This window comes from Triplophysa dalaica, chromosome 5, assembly GCF_015846415.1.
Source record: "Triplophysa dalaica isolate WHDGS20190420 chromosome 5, ASM1584641v1, whole genome shotgun sequence".
Classification (NCBI taxonomy): Eukaryota; Metazoa; Chordata; class Actinopteri; order Cypriniformes; family Nemacheilidae; genus Triplophysa; species Triplophysa dalaica.
In genome coordinates this window covers 14,466,867-14,475,641 of record NC_079546.1, presented here as the reverse complement: position 1 = coordinate 14,475,641, position 8,775 = coordinate 14,466,867, and positions in this window count along the sequence as shown.

Below are 8,775 nucleotides of genomic sequence, written 5' to 3'. Positions count from 1 at the left end.
TGACTTCTGTTGCAACAATCCAATCAAATGAGTGCCACTATTGTTCAGTTACCAACATACTTCAAAATATTTTCCAATGTGTTCTGCAGAAAGGAAGAATGTTACACAAGTTTCAACTCGTTTGGTTGAGAAGGATTTCCAGTTCTACCAGAAAGACTGAGGAGGCAGGCGAATGATAAATTATATTTATTGAACAATAGGACCTTGAATTATAACATGTTATATAAAGATCTTTGGCGTAGGCCCTGTCCAAGGTAAGAATCCTGAGGGATAAGCTCTCTATAACTGTGGTAGGCTATATGAGACCAGTCTTTTTGATTGCACTTATGCTGTCCCAATTGCTTCCATTGTTAACACCATCTGTAAGTCGCTTTGGATATAAGCGTCTGCTAAATGACTAAATGTACACCGAAAGACAAGGTGAAGTATCTTACTAAGGTTCCTAGAGTAAACGGGCAGAGAACATGGATATTTAATCAGATAACTCAAATGATGTTAACGTGGGGTTAGAAGCATGAGTGTTAGGCCACAAGCTGTAAGGAGGCTTCATAGTGATGTGTAGAGTATTTAAGGAAAACTATGAGTTTAACCACAATAAAATACGTATAATTAATGGTGATTAACCATACCTATTTTATACACTTCACCTGATGCAACACAATTAATAATAGCAACAAACTAAATGCACTGATCCAGCGAGTGATCAGGAGAGCGTATATGAACTCTAAGAAATATTACTTTCCAGGCCTTGGAAACAAAATTCTCTCACTGTAATGCAGTAACGCTTCAGAAATCATAACGAAATCAAGCAGTTTAAGTGACATTAATATGTGATAAGAAAAACACAGAAACAATTCAAGCGTGGATACAAATGCGGGTTTATTGACTACACTAAAGGGGAAACAAACCAACCAACTAACAAATAACAAACGCTAACAAACAACACATGAAATGTAAAAGCAGTAAAGATTGAAAGAAATAGACAAAGCAAAGCAAAGCGTGGCAGTATAACATCAGCTAATCAGATCTGCATTAAGCATTAAGGACATGATACATGAAAGGGTTGTAAGTACATTGATCTGTAGTTTGTAGGAGAATGTAAATATAAACAGAATACAACTAAGCACACATGCCTCTGAGGTTACAGGTGAGGCAGAATAACATGGGGACCAGCATACAATCTGGAGATATATATTTATATATAGTTAGACCATTCATTGTGGCTAAGGAGAGAGAAAGAGGCATTCTTTTTGTAAGAATTTGAGGTTCTCAGTCTCTGGGGGCCACATAGCTTCAACTATCCTGGTGAACTTCTATTGCTGCACGATAGAGAGCATCGTGGCCAACTGTGTCACAGTCTGGTACGTGAACTGTTCTGTTGCTGAGAGCAAGGCACTGCAGCGGGTGGTGAAAACAGCCCAGCGCATCACAGGGATTACACTCTCTTCCATTGAGGACATCCAAAAGAATCGCTGTCTGCGTCGAGCTCGCAGCATTATCAAGGACTCCTCTCACCCCGCTCATAGACTGTTTACTCTCCTGCCTTCCGGTAGGCGCTTCAGGTGCCTCCGGACAAGAACCAGCAGACTAGGAAACAGCTTTTTTCCCAGAGCTGTTTCATTATTGAACTCTGCTCCCCACTGATTCCACTACCCCTCATAACTTTAACGGTAATGCTGCTATTACATTGTTTACGTTGCACTACAGGGCTGCCATGCATGACTGAACTGTACACACCAGTACTTCATGTTATCTGCTCTATCGGACTGTTTACACACACATAGCATCATTTGCACTCTATACTGCTCACTTGCACACCAGGAATATTACACTGAATGCTCATTTGCACTAATGGACTACTCTCATAACTGCATTACCTCATCTACTGCACTGTAACTTTCATAACTGCATTACCTCATCTACTGCACTGTAACTTTCATAACTGCATTACCTCATCTACTGCACTGTAACTTTCATAACTGCATTACCTCATCTACTGCACTGTAACTTCAATAACTGCACCAACTTCTCTACTGCCCTGTAACTCATCTACTGCATTACTGAATCTATTGCATAACTAGCTGCATCTACTCATCTATTGCACTATAACTTCAATAACTGCATTAACTCATCTACTGCACTGTAACGTTAATAACCGCATTAAAGCATCTACTGCACTGTAACTTCAATAACTGCACTAACTCATCTACTGCACTGTAAATGTATAACTGCATCTACTCATGTATTGCACTATAACCTTCAATAACTGCATTAACTCATGTACTGCACCGTATCTTTAATAACCGCATCAATTCAATTCAAGTTTATTTATATAGCGCTTTTCACAATGTGTATTGTTTCAAAGCAGCTTTACAGGGGCAAACAGGTAAAACAGAAAAGTTAAAACACAGCACAGTGCATGGTATTTATACAACGAGTAAGATCATTCTAATAAATAATATCTAATTTCTAATTAAATAAATAAATGAATGAATGAAGTCTCCCGGTGAGCAGGCCAACATTCCACTCATCTACTGCACTGTAACTTTAAAAGCTAATGTCTGTAACTAATGCACACTCAAGTCACTTGCACTATTGTATAGTCTATATTGTTATCTGTTCATAACCACCTCTACATTAATGTTCACAGTACAGCACAGTACAGCACACAATATAAACAGAACAGCCTTCTGTTTATATTGTTCATAGTACATACCGACTGTCATATTTTCATAGTACATGCCCATTGTATAGTATTTTCCTAATATTGTATTCTGTATTTATTCACACTGTATATCCTGCACTTGCTAATTGCACTTCTGGTTAGACCTTAACTACATTTCGTTACACTGTACTTGTATATGTGTAATGACAATAAAGTTGAATCTAATCTAATCTAATCCTTGCCAGCTCCTTGTAGGTGTAGCTCTGTCTTGGATCGGGGGCCATCAGCCGGTTCAAGTCATCATCCAGGTGCTCACGGCTCAGGTCCTGTGATCCCTGGTCACCCCAGGCAGGAGGGCCTCTGTCATTGGGTGGCAGGGTTGGATGATCTGGACATGCTGTCGCACTGGGGTGAGAGAGAAGAGCACAAAAGGCCAATGAAAGTCCCTACAAGTTTAGTGTGCTCTACAACACTTATATTTCATGTGTTGTGCAGCTAACTGGGGTGAACAGTCAGTGGCGAAACTTAAACACCTATTCATCTTGGCGGTGAATTGGAAGTGTGGATAGTAGGTGCTTATGTGAGTATGTGGGCACAGGGAAAGAATCTGAGCAAATGTGTCGATGGGTTGAAACTTAGGGTGTCATTCAAATGACCAGGGTCAACCAGGGAAATCCCTGATGGCTCAGTCAGTTTCAGTCTTCTAGGAAACTGAAGGTAAAACAGGACATGATTAAATCAATAACAAAACAAAAATAGACACATAGAAAAGAGAATAGAGAGGTTTGCTTTACTTTGCTCAGCTGGTTGGCAACACTAGGGTTATGACGGGACCTGCAGGTAGGGGGCGCTATGATGTCATATAGCCTAGGGAGGCATTTAAGCTCAAAACAACATGGACAAACTAAACAGTTTAAAGTAGGGGAAAGGAGGGTTTGGACTTCTCTTTCTGCCTATAGCATCTCAGTAGGGGCTGGTACTTATTTAATAGACCTGGCCATGAAGTAAGGGCTTCCAGGTGGGTCCCAGTAAAGAAGGTCCAACTCTCCGGCCTTTCTGGACGCACAGCGGCAGACACCTCCGAGGAGAGAGCTGTCACTTCACTATCCCAGATGCCCTAGGGGAAGTTTTATCTATAGGGAAACACGAAGACTGAACAGGGCTAGAGTTGATGGCATAGCTGGAAATAAACAAAGGTCGAAGGTGCTGCTGATCTTCGGGGGAAAGTGGCAGTCGTCTCGGGGTCTCGTGGACGAGTACGTTGAGGGAATATCCGGGTCAGCGCTATAGCCAGCCGTATGAATCTGGTGGTCCAGTCCGTCCTTCAGCCTTCTGAGTCTAGGAGGAAGATAACATGAGACGTGAGTAAGTTACTCAGTAAGGTTGTGTAGATCAAGCTCCTCTTCCCTCAGAATGCCAACAGCTTTTATAGCTGTTGGGATTGTGCCTTTATCGACCGGCAGGTGTGTCTCATTGATTTCCCCCGTCTCCATGGCGATGCTGATTGCGCAACGGGTGACTCGTCACAGGTAAATACTTTCAAATTGCGAACTAGGAATTATTATCTAGCAAGGCAAATACGGTCGTAAATATGATTGGAAAAATTATGATTTGATCAGCCAAGAAGAACGCCGTGAACAGTCACCACGCAGAATTACAAGTTTTAAGTTTGGAAGATGTAACATCACAAGCGATATAATAACTGGCTGATTTGATCAGTTTACGGATAGAATTTAATCTAGAAGGATTCTTGCAGGGTTCAGGCAGGGTCTTGGAACCAGATTGGCCGTTGGAGAGAGTCGTCTGAAAGCCTGAAAGCGAGACCAAGAGAGAGAGTCAGCAATATCGTTGGTGTAACTTGGAATGTGTTCAGTGTAGGATCTGGTCGCACCAAAGGTGACCATTTGGGCATCGTAAAACAGCATGACCTCTCCGCAGGAATCTAATCGCCATCAGCAAGTCTGATCCAACTGCCCTCTCTTAAAGCATCCATCATTTGACCAGAATAGATTCCAATACACTCCACTGTACGTCAAAGGAGTCCCAACGGGTAGGACAGAGTGCTACCCCAAGCGAGAAGACCATATGGCTTAAAAAGGAATGCGGCCAATAGTTTCATTCATCTTGAATTTATCTTTCTTTCTCCTTAACCACAAAAGAATGGTCTAAATGGGTATACATCTCTTTTTCCAGATTGTATGCTTGTCCCCATGTTATTCGGCCTCACCTATAACCTCAAAAGCATTTGTGTTTGGTTGTAGTCTGAATATATTTACATTCCTGTACAAACTTCAGGTCAATGTACTTATAATCCTGGCATGTTTTACATCTAAATGTTTCTCTCTTCATTCCTTAAAATATGGTGTATAGCACAGTAATGTATTTTATACCATACTCATTTTATCTTATTCTAAGAGTATGACAGCCTCAAAGTCTAGGTGACCAGAAATGCAAATGAGGACAAAGAGACATTGATTTTGTGCCCAAAATCATCTCATCGCATTGGATTGCCCACCTTGGAGGGGCGTGAAACTCCTAGGCTTGAAACATCTGTGAACGGAGCAAACAATGCTCAAAAGCTTGTTCTCAAGCTCCTGCCTGGCACGTCATCGAGACCTGTCTCTCGCCTTGGAGACAGCTTCTTCAGGCCGTTTGCTTCAGCTAAATTCGTTCTACCTTCGTCAGCCAATCCGGTTCTACAAAATAATTAGACAGACTTACACGCTTGCTTTGAAACCATCAGGACTCTGAAAACCCTTTTCCACGCGCACAAGAACTTGTCCCAGCACACTCAGGAAGCCAATGCAAGTATCTCCACTATATTCTAAATAGCTGCGTTTAAGTAATCCCTTTTAACTAAGGAGACTGTCCTCGATGGTTCATGCAGATGTGAATAGCTGTTTGTAATACTGCCACTCGTTGCTTCGTCTACTTCTTCCATTTCTTTACTGCTTTTACGTTTCATGTGTTGTTTGTCAGCGTTTGTTATTTTTTAGTTAGACGACTTGTTTTCCGCCCTGCGATGGGTTGGCACTCCATCCAGGGTGTATCCTGCCTTGATGCCCGATGACTCCTGAGATAGGCGCAGGCTCCCCGTGACCCGAGGTAGTTCGGATAAGCGGTAGAAAATGGAATGGAATGGAATGGAGTAATCTAATGCGTTACTTTTTCTAAACCATTAATCAGATTAAAGTTATTTATCCAAGTCACTGTGTGTTACTATTTTTGTCATTTTCCTTAGTAAAAATATGTATTTTTTGCTATCTTCTTGCGTCTCAGGGATTGAAGTCACATAGCATTATGCGACAAGTCACGTTTTCAGCATGAGGACAATTCACGTGAAATATAAGCGGTAGAAAATGGATGGATGGATGGACTTGTTTTCCCTTTAGTGTGGTGAATAAAACCGCATTTGTCTCCAGCTCAAATTGTTTCTGTGAACAATTTGAAGCGGTACTGCAGTACAGTAAGAGTGTTATGATTCCAAGGCCAGGAAAGTAATATTTCTTAGAGTCGATATACGATCTGCTGATCACTCGCTGGACGAGTGCATTTAGTTTGTCGCTATTCTTAGGTCTACTGCATCAGGTAAAGTGTGTAAAAATACGTATGGTTAATCACCATTAACTCTTTCACCGTCATTGACGAGTTATCTCGTCATTTAAAAAAAACGCTTCCTCGCCAAAGACGAGTTATTACTGCAATCAGTGTTTGTACTGTTGTACAGCACGTGGCGCTATTGGACACCACTGGGAAAAAGTAAAGAATCTTGAACCTAGAACATATATGTTAATTATCTCAGCTGTTTGATCAAAATGATGCGTTTTTTATGAAACCTACCCACATCTACGGAGTGATAAAAACAAACAAATGAAGACAGAAGAATTTGTTTAAAAGCTGAGACTCTGTTCTTTCATTTGACATATTCTTTGTCCATATATTATTTACAGACAATTTACTGTGAGCCATTAAAGTTAGGTGAAAATGTTAAAAAACGCTGGCGTAGGCTGGCAACTTTTTTTAAAGAAGCTGGCGGCGAATTAGTTAATTATACGTATTTTACTGTGGTTAAACCCATAGTTTTCCCCGAAATACACTACATCAGCTTTAATAATAAAACTGTGAATAACCGACTGCCAGATAATCCTTCTCAAGATAGACATGATAACTTGACAGGGCAATCTTTCTTTATTAATTATAGCAACTGCCGCTTCGTTATAGCAAAATTGCGAGACCAAGCTGAACTTCATAGAATGCAGGCTACCGCTATGGGGTAAAGCTCATAAAGAGTGGACGAGGCGAGATTCGTCAAACCTTTGACCTTGAAAAAAAGCCCCGATACCAACGGGATTGGCGTCTGTGAAGGGTTCTAAAGTGACAGGTGATTCCTGAATGTCATTGTGGAAGAAGGAGAATCCGTTCCAGTTATCAAGCAGTGAGACCAGAATCTTAGATCTGATTAACATCCTTCCTCACAGTGAACAATGTCGTTTACAGAGTGGGCTACATTTAACAGATGAGAAATAAAACTCCTACCTTGGAATGATGCTCATAGCAAAATTTAGATGCCAAAGCAGGAAGAGCAATTCACGTTTAGTGACTGAGCGCGAACAGAGTCCATAAATGAACGAATTCTCGTGAGTCTCACATTAGGGAGAGAGGCTTGCACTATAATGTATGTTGGAAGAGCACTTCGCAGTACTTCGACCTCAGCGCAGTAATACCATCACTCCTGAAATGTCTTGGTTACGGATGTAACCTCAGTTACCTGATGAAGGGAATGAGATGTTGCTTCGAACCGAAAGATGGGGTTCGCCTTGAGAACCTATCAACTTCTGACTAGTTTAGAAAAGGCGAATGAAATTGGCGAATGAAATTTGCATGCCGGACTCCGCCCCCGGATATCCGGGTATAAAAGTGAGTGCTGCATTCATTCACCCAAGCCTCTCACTACTGCTACAGCAGGTGGCACGTGCTGTGGCATGAAGGACACAACGTCTCGTTCCCACCATCAGGGAACTGAGGATATATCCGTAACCAAGACGTTCCCTTTCTGTCAGCCTCGCGACGTTGTGTTGAACCGACAGATGGGGGTCTTATGGAAAACGCCACGGTGCGATGCCGTATGAGAGACCCCTTCCTACCATAGTGAGGCGTTTCATTGGTGACACCAACATGGTCTCGCTGTCAAGGGAGAGTTCATGGGAAAAATATGCGGACTGAAGTAGTTAATCGCAAGGTGGAGGTCCACCTAGGTAAGGTCATGGGTTACCAAGGTGGGAACCAATCATGAGGATACATGACATGGAATCACCTAAATGGGGTTACAACGTCAGATTGCACTAGGTCCGATTAGAGCTATGTGGTGGATAACTCAGTTGGTACCCGGCCTAAGGGGCTGGATCTGTGCAATGAGGCTCACTGGCGGGAAGGCGTACTTCTGCTTTCCAGGTGTGCACTAGAGCATCCGTGCCGAGGGAGTTTTCGGACAGGGAGTACCATAGCGGGCAATGAGTGGTGTCCTGGGAGGCAAACAGGTCTACCTGAGCCTGCCTGAACTGCACCCAAATGAGCTTGACTGCGCAGAATGGAGTCGCCACTCTCCGCAAGGCGTCGACTGACGAGAGGACAGTTGGCTGTCTGGTTCAGGTCGCATGGGATATGTGTGGCTCCCAGGGAGCGGGTCACCTGCTGACTACACAGAAGGAGGCGTTGGGCGATTCGTGTTAACTGGCGTAAGTGAATGCCACCCTGGCGGTTGATATACGCTATGGCAGTTGTGTTGTCCGACCGGATCAGCACGTGCTTGTCCTGCACGGGAGGTTGTAGCTTCAGTGCCTGTAGCACGGCCAACACCTCTAAGAAATTGGTATGCCATTGTGTGTCCTTTGCACACTGCACCCCAACCCTGCAGGGATGCGTCTGTCGTCACCCAGACGCACTTCATGACCTGCTCCGTAGAAAGGTAATTGAAGACCAAGGGGTTAGGGTGCATAGGCAGAGAGGCGTAATACCTGCTGACGGTGTGCCACACTCTTCACGGAACTCGACTCTATAGCCAGTGTTGGAGCGGTTTCATGTGCATCAACCCGAGGGGTATCACCCCCACG